This window comes from Leuresthes tenuis, unplaced genomic scaffold (genome assembly GCF_036924035.1).
Source record: "Leuresthes tenuis unplaced genomic scaffold, fLeuTen1.0.hap1 SCAF_6, whole genome shotgun sequence".
Lineage (NCBI taxonomy): Eukaryota > Metazoa > Chordata > Actinopteri > Atheriniformes > Atherinopsidae > Leuresthes > Leuresthes tenuis.
The window spans coordinates 28,870,931-28,888,450 of NW_027325360.1; positions in this window are offsets into that span (position 1 = coordinate 28,870,931).

Below are 17,520 nucleotides of genomic sequence, written 5' to 3' on the forward strand. Positions count from 1 at the left end.
TGTATGGACCGGCATTCTTACCTTTTCTAACACATTTTTCAGCAATTATGGTTGGAGATTCACACCTACTCACAGCCGAACACCTCCGCTCCCGCATTTGATGGTGTATATTCGGGCATACGAACCTGTTCTTACCCACTTTTTACAAACCATGGTCGGACTTTCACACCTTGTAGCTGAACAACTCCGCTCCCTCTTTTGATTGTGTACAGTCGGGCATACAAACCTGTTCTTACCCGCTTTTTACAAACTATGGTCGGACATTCAAACCTTCTTGTAGCCGAACACATCCACTCCTGCTTTTGATGATGTATGGTTGGGCATTCGCACCTTTTCTTACCCATTTTTCAGTAATTATGTGTGGATATTCACACCTTCTTGCAGCGGAACACCTCCTCTCCCGCTTATGATTATGTGTGGTTTGATATTCGAAAATTTTCTTTCATGTTTTATAGCAATTATTGATGGACATTCATACCTTCTTGAAGCCGAACACATCCACTCCTGCTTTTGATGATGTATGGTTGGGCATTCGAACCTACTTGTTGCCCGTTTTTCATTAATTATGGGTGGACATTCACACCTTGTCGCAGCCAAACACCTCCGCTCCCTGTTTTGATCATGTATGTTTTGACATTCGCACCTTTTCTCACCTGCTTTATACTATTGTCGGCCAATCACAGCTTCCTCTCCACCATACTTGTATGGTAGGAAATTCTCACCCACTCTCATCCGAAGACCTCTCCTCCCGCTTTTGTTAATATTTAGTCGGGCATTCGAACCTTTTCTTACCCACTTTTTACAAATTATGGTCGAACATTCACACCTACTTGCAGCTGAATACTTCCGCTCCACCTTTTAGTGATGTATGGTTGGCATTTGCACCTTTTTTACCCTCTTTTTATACCGATTGCTGAAGATTAAGTTGTTCTTTCTCAAACTACAATTTTTTTTTAATTGTTGAAACTTGATTTGAAGTGGATAAATAAGGAGGACAAACAGTTTTAAGTCACGCTGATAGAAGAAATTAATTTTATAGCAAAATCTGTATTTCGTCATATGTCGAGAGATGCTTATTGCTGAAGAAGTTCTTTCTCATTCTACAAAGTACAACGTTGTTTATCGTTGAAACTTGATTAGACATGAATAAATATGAAGGACAAAGCAGTCTTAACTTGGTTTGAGTTAATTAATTCGTTTTATAGGAGAATCCGAATTCGTGTTTATTTTCGGATTCCTGAAGAATTTGTAAAAAGCGGGTAAGAAAAGGTTCGAATGCCCGAACATACACCATCAAAAGAGGGAGCGGAGGTGTTCCGCTGTAAGACGGTGTGAATGTCCGATCATAGTTGTTAAAAAGCGGGTAAGAAAAGGTTAAAATACCCGACTGTACACAATCAAAAGAGGGAGAGGAGTTGTTCAGCTAAGAGAAGGTGTGAAAGTTCGACCATGGTTTGTAAAAAGCGGGTAAGAAAAGGTTCGTATGCCCGAATATACACTATCAAAAGCGGGAGCAGAGCTGTTCGACTGCAAGTAGGTGTGAATGTCAGAGAATAATTTGCAAAAAGCTGATGAGAAAGGGTGAGAAATCCCGACTATACACCATCAAATGCGGTAGCGGAGTTGTTCGGCTGTGAGTAGGTGTGATTCTCCAACCATAATTGCTGAAAAATGTGTTAGAAAAGGTAAGAATGCCGGTCCATACATCATCAAAAGTGGGAGAGGTGGTGTTCGGCTGCAAGTAGGTGTGAATGTCCATTAATAATTGCTTTAAAACATGAAAGAAAATTTTCGAATATCAAACCTTACATGATCATTAGCGGGAGAGGAGGTGTTCAGCTGAAAGAAGATGTGAATATCCACCCATAATTACTGAAAAATGGGTAGGAAAAGATGCGAATGTCCAACCATAAATCATCAAAAGCAGGAGTGGAGTTGTTCAGCTACAAGAAGGTATGAAAGTCCAACCATGGTTTGTAAAAAGCGGGTAAGAGAAGGTTCGAATACCCGAATATATACCATCAAAAGCGGAAGCGGGGGTGTTCGGCTGCAAGAAGGTGTGAACGTCCGATCAAAGTTTGTAAAAAGCAGTTAAGAAAAGGTTTGAATATCCATCCGAAGATAATCAAAAGCGGGAGCAGAGCTGTTCGACTGCAAGTAGGTGTGAATGTCAGATCATAATTGCTGAAAAATGTGATAGAATGACTAGAAAGACTAGAATGCCGGACAATACATCATCAAAAGCGGGAGAGGTGGTTTTTCGGCTGCAAGTAGGTGTGAATGTCCAGCCATAATTACTCACAAACGGGTAAGAAAAGGTAGTATTGCCAGACCATATATGATCAAAACAGGGAGCGGAGGTGGTTCAGCTGCAAGAAGGTTTGAATGTCCGACTAAAGTTCAAATATATTAACAAAAGCGGGAGGAGAGGTCTTCGGATGAGAGTGGTTGAAAATTTCCGACCATAATGTATAAAATGCGGTGAAAAAAAGGTGTGATAGAACACTAAAAGGTGGAGCGGAAGTGTTCGGCTGCAAGAAGGTGTGAATGTCCGACTATATTTGGTGAAAAGCAGGTGAAGCAAGGTCTGAATGCCCAACCTTACATCATCAAAAGCGAGATCACAGGTGTTTGGCTGCAAGAAGGCCATAGTTTGCCAAAAGCGGGTAAGGTGCGAATGTCCGACTAAATATCAACAAAATTTGGGGCGGAGGTCTTCGGATGCAAGTGGGTGTGAATATCCCACCATACAAGTATGGTGGAGAGGAAGCTGTGAATAGCCGACCATAGTTTGGAAAAAGCGGGTAAGAAAAGGTTTGAATGCCCGAACATACACCATCAAAAGAGGGAGCGGAGGTGTTCCGCTGTACGAAGGTGTGAATGTCCGACCATACTTGGTAAAAAGCGGGTAAGAAAAGGTTAAAATACCCGACTGTACACAATCAATAGCGGGAGCGGATGTGTTCGGCTACAAGAAGATGTGAAAGTCCGACCATGGTTTGTAAAAAGCGGGTAAGAAAAGGTGCGAATGTCCGACAATGTATGATCAAAAGAGAGAGCGGAGGTTTTCGGATACAAGAAGGTTTGAATGTCCCACCATAGTTTGTAAAAAGCGGGTAAGAAAAGGTTCGAATGCCCGACTATACACCATCAAAAGCGGGAGCAGAGGTGTTCCGCTGTAAGACGGTGTGAATGTCCGACCATAGTTGGTAAAAAGCGGGTAAGAAAAGGTTAAAATACCCGACTGTACACAATCAATAGCGGGAGCGGAGTTGTTCGGCTACAAGAAGGTGTGAAAGTCCGACCATGGTTTGTAAAAACCGGGAAGAAAAGGCTCGAAAGCCTGACTATACACCATCAAAAAGAAGGTTTGAATGTCCATCAATAATTGCTTTAAAACAAGAAAGTAAATTTTCGAATATCAAACCGCACATGATCATAAGCGGGAGAGGAGGTGTTCGGCTGCAAGAAGGTGTGAATGTCCACCCATAATTCATGAAAAATGGGTAAAAAAAAAAGGTGCGAATGCCTAACTTTACATTATCAAAAGCAGGTGTGAATGTCAGATCATAATTTGTAAAAAGCTGATGAGAAAGGGTGAGAATGCCCGACTATACACCATCAAATGCGGGAGCGGAGGTGTTCGGCTCTGAGTAGGTGTGAATGTCCGACCATAATTGCTGAAGAATGTGTTAGAAAAGGTAAGAATGCTGGACCATACATCATCAAAAGCGGGAGAGGTGGTGTTCGGCTGCAAAAAGGTGTGACTGTTCGACTAAAGTTTGTAAAAAGTGGGTAAGACAAGGTGCGAATGCCTGACAATGTATGATCAAAAGCGGGAGCGGAGGTGTTCAGCTGCAAGAAGGTCTACATGTCCATCAATAATTGCTAGAAAACATGAAAGAAACTTTTCGAAAATCAAACCGCACATGATCATAAGTGGGATAGGAGGTGTTCAGCTGCAAGGTGTGAATGTCCACCCATAATTCCTGAAAAATGGGCAAAAAAAAGGTGTGAATGCCCAACCATACATCATCAAAAGCAGGAGTGGAAGTATTCGGCTACAAGAAGGTGTGAACGTCCAACCAAAGTTTGTAAAAAGAAGTTAAGAAAAGGTTCGAATATCCAACCAAACATAATCAAAAGCGGGAGCAGAGCTGTTCGACTGCAAGTAGGTGTGAATGTCAGATCATAATTTGCAAAAAGCTGATGAGAAAGGGTGAGAATGCCCGACTATACATCATCAAATGCGGGAGCGGAGTTGTTCGGCTGTGAGTAGGTGTGAATCTCCGACCATAATTGCTGAAAAATGTGTTAGAAAAGGTAAAAATGCCGGTCCATACATCATCAAAAGCGAGAGAGGTTGTGTTCGACTGCAAGTAGGTGTGAATGTCCAGCCATAATTACTCACAAACGGGTAAGAAAAGGTAGTAGCCAGACCATATATGATCAAAACAGGGAGCGGAGGTGGTTCAGCTGCAAGAAGGTTTGAATGTCAAACTAAAGTTCAAATATATTAACAAAAGCGGGAGGAGAGGTCTTCGGATGAGAGTGGTTGAAAATTTCCAACCATAATGTATAAAATGCGGTGAAAAAAAAGGTGTGATAGAACACTAAAAGGTGGAGCGGAAGTGTTCGACTGCAAGAAGGTGTTAATGTCCGACTATATTTGGTGAAAAGCAGGTGAAGCAAGGTCTGAATGCCCAACCTTACATCATCAAAAGCAAGATCAGAGTTGTTTGGCTGCAAGAAGGCCATAGTTTGCCAAAAGCGGGTAAGGTGCGAATGTCCGACTAAATATCAACAAAATTTGTGGCGGAGGTCTTCGGATGAAAGTGGGTGTGAATATCCCACCATACAAGTATGGTGGAGAGGAAGCTGTGAATAGCCGACCATAGTATGGAAAAAGCGGGTAAGAAAAGGTTTGAATGCCCGAACATACACCATCAAAAGAGGGAGCGGAGGTGTTCCGCTGTACGAAGGTGTGAATGTCCAACCATACTTGGTAAAAAGCGGGTAAGAAAAGGTTAATATACCCGACTGTACACAATCAATAGCGGGAGCGGATGTGTTCGGCTACAAGAAGGTGTGACAGTCCGACCATGGTTTTTAAAAAGTGGGTAAGAAAAGGTGCGAATGTCCGACAATGTATGATCAAAAGAGAGAGCGGAGGTTTTCAGATACACGAAAGTTTGAATGTCCTACCATAGTTTGTAAATAGCGGGTAAGAAAAGTTTCGAATGCCCGACTATACACCATAAAAAGCGGGAGCGGAGGTGTTCCGCTGTAAGACGGTGTGAATGTCCGATCATAGTTGGTAAAAAGCGGGTAAGAAAAGGTTAAAATACCCGACTGTACACAATCAAAAGAGGGAGAGGAGTTGTTCAGCTAAGAGAAGGTGTGAAAGTTCGACCATGGTTTGTAAAAAGTGGGTAAGAAAAGGTTCGTATGCCCGAATATACACTATCAAAAGCGGGAGCAGAGCTGTTCGACTGCAAGTAGGTGTGAATGTCAGAGAATAATTTGCAAAAAGCTGATGAGAAAGGGTGAGAAATCCCGACTATACACCATCAAATGCGGTAGCGGAGTTGTTCGGCTGTGAGTAGGTGTGATTCTCCAACCATAATTGCTGAAAAATGTGTTAGAAAAGGTAAGAATGCCGGTCCATACATCATCAAAAGTGGGAGAGGTGGTGTTCGGCTGCAAGTAGGTGTGAATGTCCATTAATAATTGCTTTAAAACATGAAAGAAAATTTTCGAATATCAAACCTTACATGATCATTAGCGGGAGAGGAGGTGTTCAGCTGAAAGAAGATGTGAATATCCACCCATAATTACTGAAAAATGGGTAGGAAAAGATGCGAATGTCCAACCATAAATCATCAAAAGCAGGAGTGGAGTTGTTCAGCTACAAGAAGGTATGAAAGTCCAACCATGGTTTGTAAAAAGCGGGTAAGAGAAGGTTCGAATACCCGAATATATACCATCAAAAGCGGAAGCGGGGGTGTTCGGCTGCAAGAAGGTGTGAACGTCCGATCAAAGTTTGTAAAAAGCAGTTAAGAAAAGGTTTGAATATCCATCCGAAGATAATCAAAAGCGGGAGCAGAGCTGTTCGACTGCAAGTAGGTGTGAATGTCAGATCATAATTGCTGAAAAATGTGATAGAATGACTAGAAAGACTAGAATGCCGGACAATACATCATCAAAAGCGGGAGAGGTGGTTTTTCGGCTGCAAGTAGGTGTGAATGTCCAGCCATAATTACTCACAAACGGGTAAGAAAAGGTAGTATTGCCAGACCATATATGATCAAAACAGGGAGCGGAGGTGGTTCAGCTGCAAGAAGGTTTGAATGTCCGACTAAAGTTCAAATATATTAACAAAAGCGGGAGGAGAGGTCTTCGGATGAGAGTGGTTGAAAATTTCCGACCATAATGTATAAAATGCGGTGAAAAAAAGGTGTGATAGAACACTAAAAGGTGGAGCGGAAGTGTTCGGCTGCAAGAAGGTGTGAATGTCCGACTATATTTGGTGAAAAGCAGGTGAAGCAAGGTCTGAATGCCCAACCTTACATCATCAAAAGCGAGATCACAGGTGTTTGGCTGCAAGAAGGCCATAGTTTGCCAAAAGCGGGTAAGGTGCGAATGTCCGACTAAATATCAACAAAATTTGGGGCGGAGGTCTTCGGATGCAAGTGGGTGTGAATATCCGACCATACAAGTATGGTGGAGAGGAAGCTGTGAATAGCCGACCATAGTTTGGAAAAAGCGGGTAAGAAAAGGTTTGAATGCCCGAACATACACCATCAAAAGAGGGAGCGGAGGTGTTCCACTGTACGAAGGTGTGAATGTCCGACCATACTTGGTAAAAAGCGGGTAAGAAAAGGTTAAAATACCCGACTGTACACAATCAATAGCGGGAGCGGATGTGTTCGGCTACAAGAAGATGTGAAAGTCCGACCATGGTTTGTAAAAAGCGGGTAAGAAAAGGTGCGAATGTCCGACAATGTATGATCAAAAGAGAGAGCGGAGGTTTTCGGATACAAGAAGGTTTGAATGTCCCACCATAGTTTGTAAAAAGCGGGTAAGAAAAGGTTCGAATGCCCGACTATACACCATCAAAAGCGGGAGCAGAGGTGTTCCGCTGTAAGACGGTGTGAATGTCCGACCATAGTTGGTAAAAAGCGGGTAAGAAAAGGTTAAAATACCCGACTGTACACAATCAATAGCGGGAGCGGAGTTGTTCGGCTACAAGAAGGTGTGAAAGTCCGACCATGGTTTGTAAAAACCGGGAAGAAAAGGCTCGAAAGCCTGACTATACACCATCAAAAAGAAGGTTTGAATGTCCATCAATAATTGCTTTAAAACAAGAAAGTAAATTTTCGAATATCAAACCGCACATAATCATAAGCGGGAGAGGAGGTGTTCGGCTGCAAGAAGGTGTGAATGTCCACCCATAATTCATGAAAAATGGGTAAAAAAAAAGGTGCGAATGCCTAACTTTACATTATCAAAAGCAGCTGTGAATGTCAGATCATAATTTGTAAAAAGCTGATGAGAAAGGGTGAGAATGCCCGACTATACACCATCAAATGCGGGAGCGGAGGTGTTCGGCTCTGAGTAGGTGTGAATGTCCGACCATAATTGCTGAAGAATGTGTTAGAAAAGGTAAGAATGCTGGACCATACATCATCAAAAGCGGGAGAGGTGGTGTTCGGCTGCAAAAAGGTGTGACTGTTCGACTAAAGTTTGTAAAAAGTGGGTAAGACAAGGTGCGAATGCCTGACAATGTATGATCAAAAGCGGGAGCGGAGGTGTTCAGCTGCAAGAAGGTCTACATGTCCATCAATAATTGCTAGAAAACATGAAAGAAACTTTTCGAAAATCAAACCGCACATGATCATAAGTGGGATAGGAGGTGTTCAGCTGCAAGGTGTGAATGTCCACCCATAATTCCTGAAAAATGGGCAAAAAAAAGGTGTGAATGCCCAACCATACATCATCAAAAGCAGGAGTGGAAGTATTCGGCTACAAGAAGGTGTGAACGTCCAACCAAAGTTTGTAAAAAGAAGTTAAGAAAAGGTTCGAATATCCAACCAAACATAATCAAAAGCGGGAGCAGAGCTGTTCGACTGCAAGTAGGTGTGAATGTCAGATCATAATTTGCAAAAAGCTGATGAGAAAGGGTGAGAATGCCCGACTATACATCATCAAATGCGGGAGCGGAGTTGTTCGGCTGTGAGTAGGTGTGAATCTCCGACCATAATTGCTGAAAAATGTGTTAGAAAAGGTAAAAATGCCGGTCCATACATCATCAAAAGTGAGAGAGGTTGTGTTCGACTGCAAGTAGGTGTGAATGTCCAGCCATATTTACTCACAAACGGGTAAGAAAAGGTAGTAGCCAGACCATATATGATCAAAACAGGGAGCGGAGGTGGTTCAGCTGCAAGAAGGTTTGAATGTCAAACTAAAGTTCAAATATATTAACAAAAGCGGGAGGAGAGGTCTTCGGATGAGAGTGGTTGAAAATTTCCAACCATAATGTATAAAATGCGGTGAAAAAAAAGGTGTGATAGAACACTAAAAGGTGGAGCGGAAGTGTTCGACTGCAAGAAGGTGTTAATGTCCGACTATATTTGGTGAAAAGCAGGTGAAGCAAGGTCTGAATGCCCAACCTTACATCATCAAAAGCAAGATCAGAGTTGTTTGTCTGCAAGAAGGCCATAGTTTGCCAAAAGCGGGTAAGGTGCGAATGTCCGACTAAATATCAACAAAATTTGTGGCGGAGGTCTTCGGATGAAAGTGGGTGTGAATATCCCACCATACAAGTATGGTGGAGAGGAAGCTGTGAATAGCCGACCATAGTATGGAAAAAGCGGGTAAGAAAAGGTTTGAATGCCCGACTATACACCATCAAAAGAGGGAGCGGAGGTGTTCCGCTGTACGAAGGTGTGAATGTCCAACCATACTTGGTAAAAAGCGGGTAAGAAAAGGTTAAAATACCCGACTGTACAAAATCAATAGTGGGAGCGGAGTTGTTCGGCTACAAGAAGGTGTGAAAGTCCGACCATGGTTTGTAAAAAGCAGTTAAGAAAAGGTTCGAATATCCAACCAAACATAATCAAAAGCGGGAGCAGAGCTGTTCGACTGCAAGTAGGTGTGAATGTCCAGCCATAATTACTCACAAACGGGGGAAGAAAAGGTAGTATTGCCAGACCATACATGATCAAAACAGGGAGCGGAGGTTCAGCTGCAAGGTGTGAATGTCTGACTATAGTTTGTAAAAACCGTGTAAGACAAGGTGCGAATGCCCAACAATGTATGATCAAAAGAGAGAGCGGAGGTGTTCGGCTGCAAGGTCTGAATGTCCAACCATAATTTGTAAAAACCGGGTAAGAAAAGGCTCGAAAGCCCGACTATACATCATCAAAAGCGGGAGCGGAGGTGTTCAGCTGCAAGAAGGTGTGAATGTTCGACTAAAGTTTGTAAAAAGCTGGTAAGACAAGGAGCGATGTCCCGACATTGTATGATCAAAAGCGGGAGCGGAGGTGTCCAGCGGAGGTGTCCAGTAGGTGTGAATGTCCGACCATAATTGCTGAAAAATGTGTTAGAAAAGGTAAGAATACTGGACCATACATCATCAAAAGCGGGAGAGGTGGTGTTCGGCTGCAAGAAGGTGTGAAAGTCCGACAATGGTTTGTAAAAAGCGGGTAATAAAAGGTTCGAATGCCCGAATATACATCATCAAAAGCGGAAGCGGAGGTGTTCGGATGCAAGAAGGTGTGAACGTCCGACCAAAGTTTGTAAAAAGCAGTGAAAAGCGAGAAAAAGCTTTTCGTGAGTTCTGCATGATTTGGGATTTTGCTTATAAAATGCATTACTTCACTCAAACTATGTTAAAACTGATTTGTCCTTCATATTTACCATGTCTAGAAAGATTTAAACAAAAAAACAACGTTGTACTTTGCAGTAAAAGAAAGAGCAAATCTAAAGTTTCAGGAATCCGAGTATAAGCCTGCTTTCATGAGTTCTGCACGATTTCGGATTTTGCTATAAAATGAATTGCTTTGCTCAAACCAAGTTAAAACTGCTTTGTTCTTCCATATTCATCAATGTCTAGATCGACTTCAACAAAGAAAAACATTGGACTTTGCAGTAGAAGAAGTTGAAATCCATCTACACATTGATAAATATGAAGGACAAGGCAGTTCCCACTTGCCCATAAGAAAATAAACTTATTCTCGGATTCCTGATCCTTCAGTTTTGCTCTTTCTTCTACTGCAAAATACAATGTTGTTCTTTGTTGAAGTCGATCTAGACATTGATAAATATGAAGGAAAAAGCAGTTTTAACTTGGTTTGAGTGAATGAATTCATTTTATACATAAAATCCGAAATCGTGCAGAACTCATGAAAATAAGCTTATTCTCGAATTCCTAAAACTTTTGATTGGCTCTTTCTTTTACTGCAAAGTATAACGTTGTTTTTTTGTTTAAATCTATCGAGACATTGATAAATATGAAGGTAAAAGCCGTTTCAACATAGTTTGAGTGAAGGAATTGATTTTATAGATAAAATCCCAAATCATGCAGAACTCCTCAAAAGGGGCGTATGGCTTAATCACAAGTGTGGCTCTTTCTCATTCAGGGTAGTATGAGGAAGTTTATGCTTGAAATATATGTAGAAATGGGTACATATGAAGGACAAAGCAGTGTTAACTTAGTTTGAGTGAAGGAATTCATTTTATACATAAAATCCCAAATCATGCAGAACGTATGAAAAGAAGCTTATTCTCGGATTCCTGATCCTTCAGTTTTGCTCTTTCTTCTACTGCAAAATACAATGTTGTTCTTTGTTGAAGTCGATCTAGACATTGATAAATATGAAGGAAAAAGCAGTTTTAACTTGGTTTGAGTGAATGAATTCATTTTATACATAAAATCCGAAATCGTGCAGAACTCATGAAAATAAGCTTATTCTCGGATTCCTAAAACTTTTGATTGGCTCTTTCTTTTACTGCAAAGTATAACGTTGTTTTTTTGTTTAAATCTATCGAGACATTGATAAATATGAAGGTAAAAGCCGTTTTAACATAGTTTGAGTGAAGGAATTAATTTTATAGATAAAATCCCAAACCATGCAGTACTCCTTGGCTTAATCACAAGTGTGGCTCTTTCTCATTCAGGGTAGTATGACGAAGTTTATGCTTGAAATATATGTAGAAATGGGTACATATGAAGGACAAAGCAGTGTTAACTTAGTTTGCGTGAAGGAATTCATTTTATACATAAAATCTGAAATCGTGCAGAACTCATGAAAATAAGCTTATTCTCGGATTCCTAAAACTTTTGATTTGCACTTTCTTTTACTGCAAAGTACAACGTTGTTTTTTGTTGAAATCTATCTAGACATTGATAAATACCAGCCGAAACTCTGCTGCCGCTTTTAATAATTTATGGTTGGGCATTCTTACCTTTTCTTACCCGCTTTTTACAAATTATGATCTTACATTCACACCTACTCGCAGTCGAACACCTTCTCATCCACTTATGATCATGTGCGGTTGGGCTTTCGCACCTTTTCTTACCCATTTTTCAGTAATTATGGGTGGACATTCAGACCTTCTTGCAGCCGAAAACCTCCGCTCCTCTTTTGATCATACATTGTCGGGCATTCACACCTAGTCTTAACCGCTTTTTACAAACTTTAGTCGGACATTCAAACCTTCTTGCAGCTGAACCACCTCCGCTCCCTGTTTTGTCATATATGGTCTGGCAATAGTACCTTTTCTTACCCGTTTGTGAGTAATTATGGCTGGACATTCACACCTACTTGCAGCCGAACACAACCTCTCCCGCTTTTGATGATATATGGTCCGGCATTCTTACCTTTTCTAACACATTTTTCAGCAATTATGGTCGGACATTCACACCTACTCACAGACGAACACCTCCGCTCCCACATTTGATAGTGTATAGTCTGGCATTCTCACCCTTTCTCAACAGCTTTTTGCAAATTATGATCTGATATTCACACCTACTTGCAGTCGAACAGCTCTGCTCCCACTTTTGATTATGTTTGGTTGGATATTCGAACATTTTCTTAACTGCTTTTTACAAACTTTGGTCGGACGTTCACACCGTCTTGCAGCCGACCACCTCCGCTTCCGCTTTTGATGGTATATAGTCGGGCATTCGAGCCTTTTCTTACCCGCCTATTACTTACTATGGTTGGACATTCAAACCTTCTTGTAGCCGAACACATCCGCTCCTGCTTTTGATGATGTATGATTTGGCATTCGCACCTTTTCTTACCCATTTTTCAGTAATTTTTGGTCGGACATTCAGACCTTCTTGCACCTGAACACCTCTGCTCCCACTTTTGATGGTGTATAGTCGGGCTTTCGAGCCTTTTCTTCCCCGATTTTTACAAATTGTGGTTGGACATTCAGACCTTGCAGCCGAAAACCTCCGCTCTTTTGATCATACATTGTCGGGCATTCGCCCCTTGTCTTACACGGTTTTTACAAACTTTAGTCAGACATTCACACCTTGCAGCTGAACCACCTCCATTCCCTGTTTTGATCATGTGTGGTCTGGAAATACTACCTTTTCTTCCCCCGTTTGTGAGTAATTATGGCTGGACATTCACACCTACTTGCAGCCGAAAAACCACCTCTCCCGCTTTTGATGATGTATTGTCCGGCATTCTAGTCTTTTCTATCACATTTTTCAGCAATTATGATCTGACATTCACACCTACTTGCAGTCGAACAGCTCTGCTCCCGCTTTTGATTATGTTTGGTTGGATATTCAAACCTTTTCTTAACTGCTTTTTACAAACTTTGGTCGGACGTTCACACCTTCTTGCAGCCGAACACCCCCGCTTCCGCTTTTGATGGTATATATTCGGGTATTCGAACCTTCTCTTACCCGCTTTTTACAAACCATGGTTGGACTTTCATACCTTCTTGTAGCTGAACAACTCCACTCCTGCTTTTGATGATTTATGGTTGGACATTCGCATCTTTTCCTACCCATTTTTCAGTAATTATGGGTGGATATTCACATCTTCTTGCAGCTGAACACCTCCTCTCCCGCTAATGATCATGTAAGGTTTGATATTCGAAAATTTTCTTTCATGTTTTAAAGCAATTATTAATGGACATTCACACCTACTTGCAGCCGAACACCACCTCTCCCGCTTTTGATGATGTATGGACCAGCATTCTTACCTTTTCTAACACATTTTTCAGCAATTATGGTTGGAGAATCACACCTACTCACAGCCGAACAACTCCGCTACCGCATTTGATGGTGTATAGTCGGGATTTCTCACCCTTTCTCATCAGCTTTTTGCAAATTATTCTCTGACATTCACACCTACTTGCAGTCGAACAGCTCTGCTCCCGCTTTTGATTATGTTTGGTTAGATATTCGAACCTTTTCTTAACTGCTTTTTCACAAACTTTGGTCGGACGTTCACACCTTCTTGCAGCCGAACACCTACGCTTCCGGTTTTGATAGTGTATATTCGGGCATACGAACCTTTTCTTACCCGCTTTTTACAAACCATGGTCGGACTTTCACACCTTCTCTTAGCTGAACAACTCCGCTCCCTCTTTTGATTGTGTACAGTCGGGTATTTTAACCTTTTCTTACCCGCTTTTTACCAACTATGGTCGGACATTCACAACTTCTTACAGCGGAACACCTCCGCTCCCTCTTTTGATGGTGTATGTTTGGGCATTCGAACCTTTTCTTACCCGCTTTTTACAAACTATGGTCGGACATTCAAACCTTCTTGTAGCCGAACACATCCACTCGTGCATTTGATGATGTATGGTTGGGAATTCGCACCTTTTCTTACCCATTTTTCAGTAATTATGGGTGGACATTCACACCTTCTTGCAGCTGAACACCTCCTCTCCCGCTTATTATCATGTGCGGTTTGATATTCGAAAATTCTCTTTCATGTTTTCTAGCAATTATTGATGGATATTCAGACCTTCTTGCAGCTGAACACCTCCGCTCCAGCTTTTGATGGTGTATAGTCGGGCTTTTGAGCCTTTTCTTCCCCGGTTTATACAAATTATGGTTGGACATTCAGACCTTCTTTCAGCCGAAAACCTCCGCTCCCTCTTTTGATCATACATTGTCGGGCATTCGCACCTTTTCTTACCCGCTTTTTACAAACTTTAGTCGGACATTAACACCTTCTTTTAGCTTAACCACCTCCGCTCCCTGTTTTGATCATGTATGGTCTGGCAATACTACCTTTTCTTACCCATTTGTGAGTAATTATGGCTGGACATTCACGCCTACTTGCAGCCGAACACCACCTCTCCCGCTTTTGATGATGTATGGACCGGCATTCTTACCTTTTCTAACACATTTTTCAGCAATTATGGTTGGAGATTCACACCTACTCACAGCCGAACACCTCAGCTCCCGCATTTGATGGTGTATATTCGGGCATACGAACCTGTTCTTACCCACTTTTTACAAACCATGGTCGGACTTTCACACCTTGTAGCTGAACAACTCCGCTCCCTCTTTTGATTGTGTACAGTCGGGCATACAAACCTGTTCTTACCCGCTTTTTACAAACTATGGTCGGACATTCAAACCTTCTTGTAGCCGAACACATCCACTCCTGCTTTTGATGATGTATGGTTGGGCATTCGCACCTTTTCTTACCCATTTTTCAGTAATTATGTGTGGATATTCACACCTTCTTGCAGCGGAACACCTCCTCTCCCGCTTATGATTATGTGCGGTTTGATATTCGAAAATTTTCTTTCATGTTTTATAGCAATTATTGATGGACATTCATACCTTCTTGAAGCCGAACACATCCACTCCTGCTTTTGATGATGTATGGTTGGGCATTCGAACCTACTTGTTGCCCGTTTTTCATTAATTATGGGTGGACATTCACACCTTGTCGCAGCCAAACACCTCCGCTCCCTGTTTTGATCATGTATGTTTTGACATTCGCACCTTTTCTCACCTGCTTTTTACTATTGTCGGCCAATCACAGCTTCCTCTCCACCATACTTGTATGGTAGGAAATTCTCACCCACTCTCATCCGAAGACCTCTCCTCCCGCTTTTGTTAATATTTAGTCGGGCATTCGAACCTTTTCTTACCCACTTTTTACAAATTATGGTCGAACATTCACACCTACTTGCAGCTGAATACTTCCGCTCCACCTTTTAGTGATGTATGGTTGGCATTTGCACCTTTTGTTACCCTCTTTTTATACTGATTGCTGAAGATTAAGTTGTTCTTTCTCAAACTACAATTTTTTTTTAATTGTTGAAACTTGATTTGAAGTGGATAAATAAGGAGGACAAACAGTTTTAAGTCACGCTGATAGAAGAAATTAATTTTATAGCAAAATCTGTATTTCGTCATATGTCGAGAGATGCTTATTGCTGAAGAAGTTCTTTCTCATTCTACAAAGTACAACGTTGTTTATCGTTGAAACTTGATTAGACATGAATAAATATGAAGGACAAAGCAGTCTTAACTTGGTTTGAGTTAATTAATTCGTTTTATAGGAGAATCCGAATTCGTGCTTATTTTCGGATTCCTGAAGAATTTGTAAAAAGCGGGTAAGAAAAGGTTCGAATGCCCGAACATACACCATCAAAAGAGGGAGCGGAGGTGTTCCGCTGTAAGACGGTGTGAATGTCCGATCATAGTTGGTAAAAAGCGGGTAAGAAAAGGTTCGAATATCTAACCAAACATAATCAAAAGCGGGAGCAGAGCTGTTCGACTGCAAGTAGGTGTGAATGTCAGAGAATAATATGCAAAAAGCTGATGAGAAAGGGTGAGAAATCCCGACTATACACCATCAAATGCGGTAGCGGAGTTGTTCGGCTGTGAGTAGGTGTGATTCTCCAACCATAATTGCTGAAAAATGTGTTAGAAAAGGTAAGAATGCCGGTCCATACATCATCAAAAGCGGGAGAGGTGGTGTTCGGCTGCAAGTAGGTGTGAATGTCCATTAATAATTGCTTTAAAACATGAAAGAAAATTTTCGAATATCAAACCTTACATGATCATTAGCGGGAGAGGAGGTGTTCAGCTGAAAGAAGATGTGAATATCCACCCATAATTACTGAAAAATGGGTAGGAAAAGATGCGAATGTCCAACCATAAATCATCAAAAGCAGGAGTGGAGTTGTTCAGCTACAAGAAGGTATGAAAGTCCAACCATGGTTTGTAAAAAGCGGGTAAGAGAAGGTTCGAATACCCGAATATATACCATCAAAAGCGGAAGCGGGGGTGTTCGGCTGCAAGAAGGTGTGAACGTCCGACCAAAGTTTGTAAAAAGCAGTTAAGAAAAGGTTTGAATATCCATCCGAACATAATCAAAAGCGGGAGCAGAGCTGTTCGACTGCAAGTAGGTGTGAATGTCAGATCATAATTGCTGAAAAATGTGATAGAATGACTAGAAAGACTAGAATGCCGGACAATACATCATCAAAAGCGGGAGAGGTGGTTTTTCGGCTGCAAGTAGGTGTGAATGTCCAGCCATAATTACTCACAAACGGGTAAGAAAAGGTAGTATTGCCAGACCATATATGATCAAAACAGGGAGCGGAGGTGGTTCAGCTGCAAGAAGGTTTGAATGTCCGACTAAAGTTCAAATATATTAACAAAAGCGGGAGGAGAGGTCTTCGGATGAGAGTGGTTGAAAATTTCCGACCATAATGTATAAAATGCGGTGAAAAAAAGGTGTGATAGAACACTAAAAGGTGGAGCGGAAGTGTTCGGCTGCAAGAAGGTGTGAATGTCCGACTATATTTGGTGAAAAGCAGGTGAAGCAAGGTCTGAATGCCCAACCTTACATCATCAAAAGCGAGATCACAGGTGTTTGGCTGCAAGAAGGCCATAGTTTGCCAAAAGCGGGTAAGGTGCGAATGTCCGACTAAATATCAACAAAATTTGGGGCGGAGGTCTTCGGATGCAAGTGGGTGTGAATATCCCACCATACAAGTATGGTGGAGAGGAAGCTGTGAATAGCCGACCATAGTTTGGAAAAAGCGGGTAAGAAAAGGTTTGAATGCCCGAACATACACCATCAAAAGAGGGAGCGGAGGTGTTCCGCTGTACGAAGGTGTGAATGTCCGACCATACTTGGTAAAAAGCGGGTAAGAAAAGGTTAAAATACCCGACTGTACACAATCAATAGCGGGAGCGGATGTGTTCGGCTACAAGAAGATGTGAAAGTCCGACCATGGTTTGTAAAAAGCGGGTAAGAAAAGGTGCGAATGTCCGACAATGTATGATCAAAAGAGAGAGCGGAGGTTTTCGGATACAAGAAGGTTTGAATGTCCCACCATAGTTTGTAAAAAGCGGGTAAGAAAAGGTTCGAATGCCCGACTATACACCATCAAAAGCGGGAGCAGAGGTGTTCCGCTGTAAGACGGTGTGAATGTCCGACCATAGTTGGTAAAAAGCGGGTAAGAAAAGGTTAAAATACCCGACTGTACACAATCAATAGCGGGAGC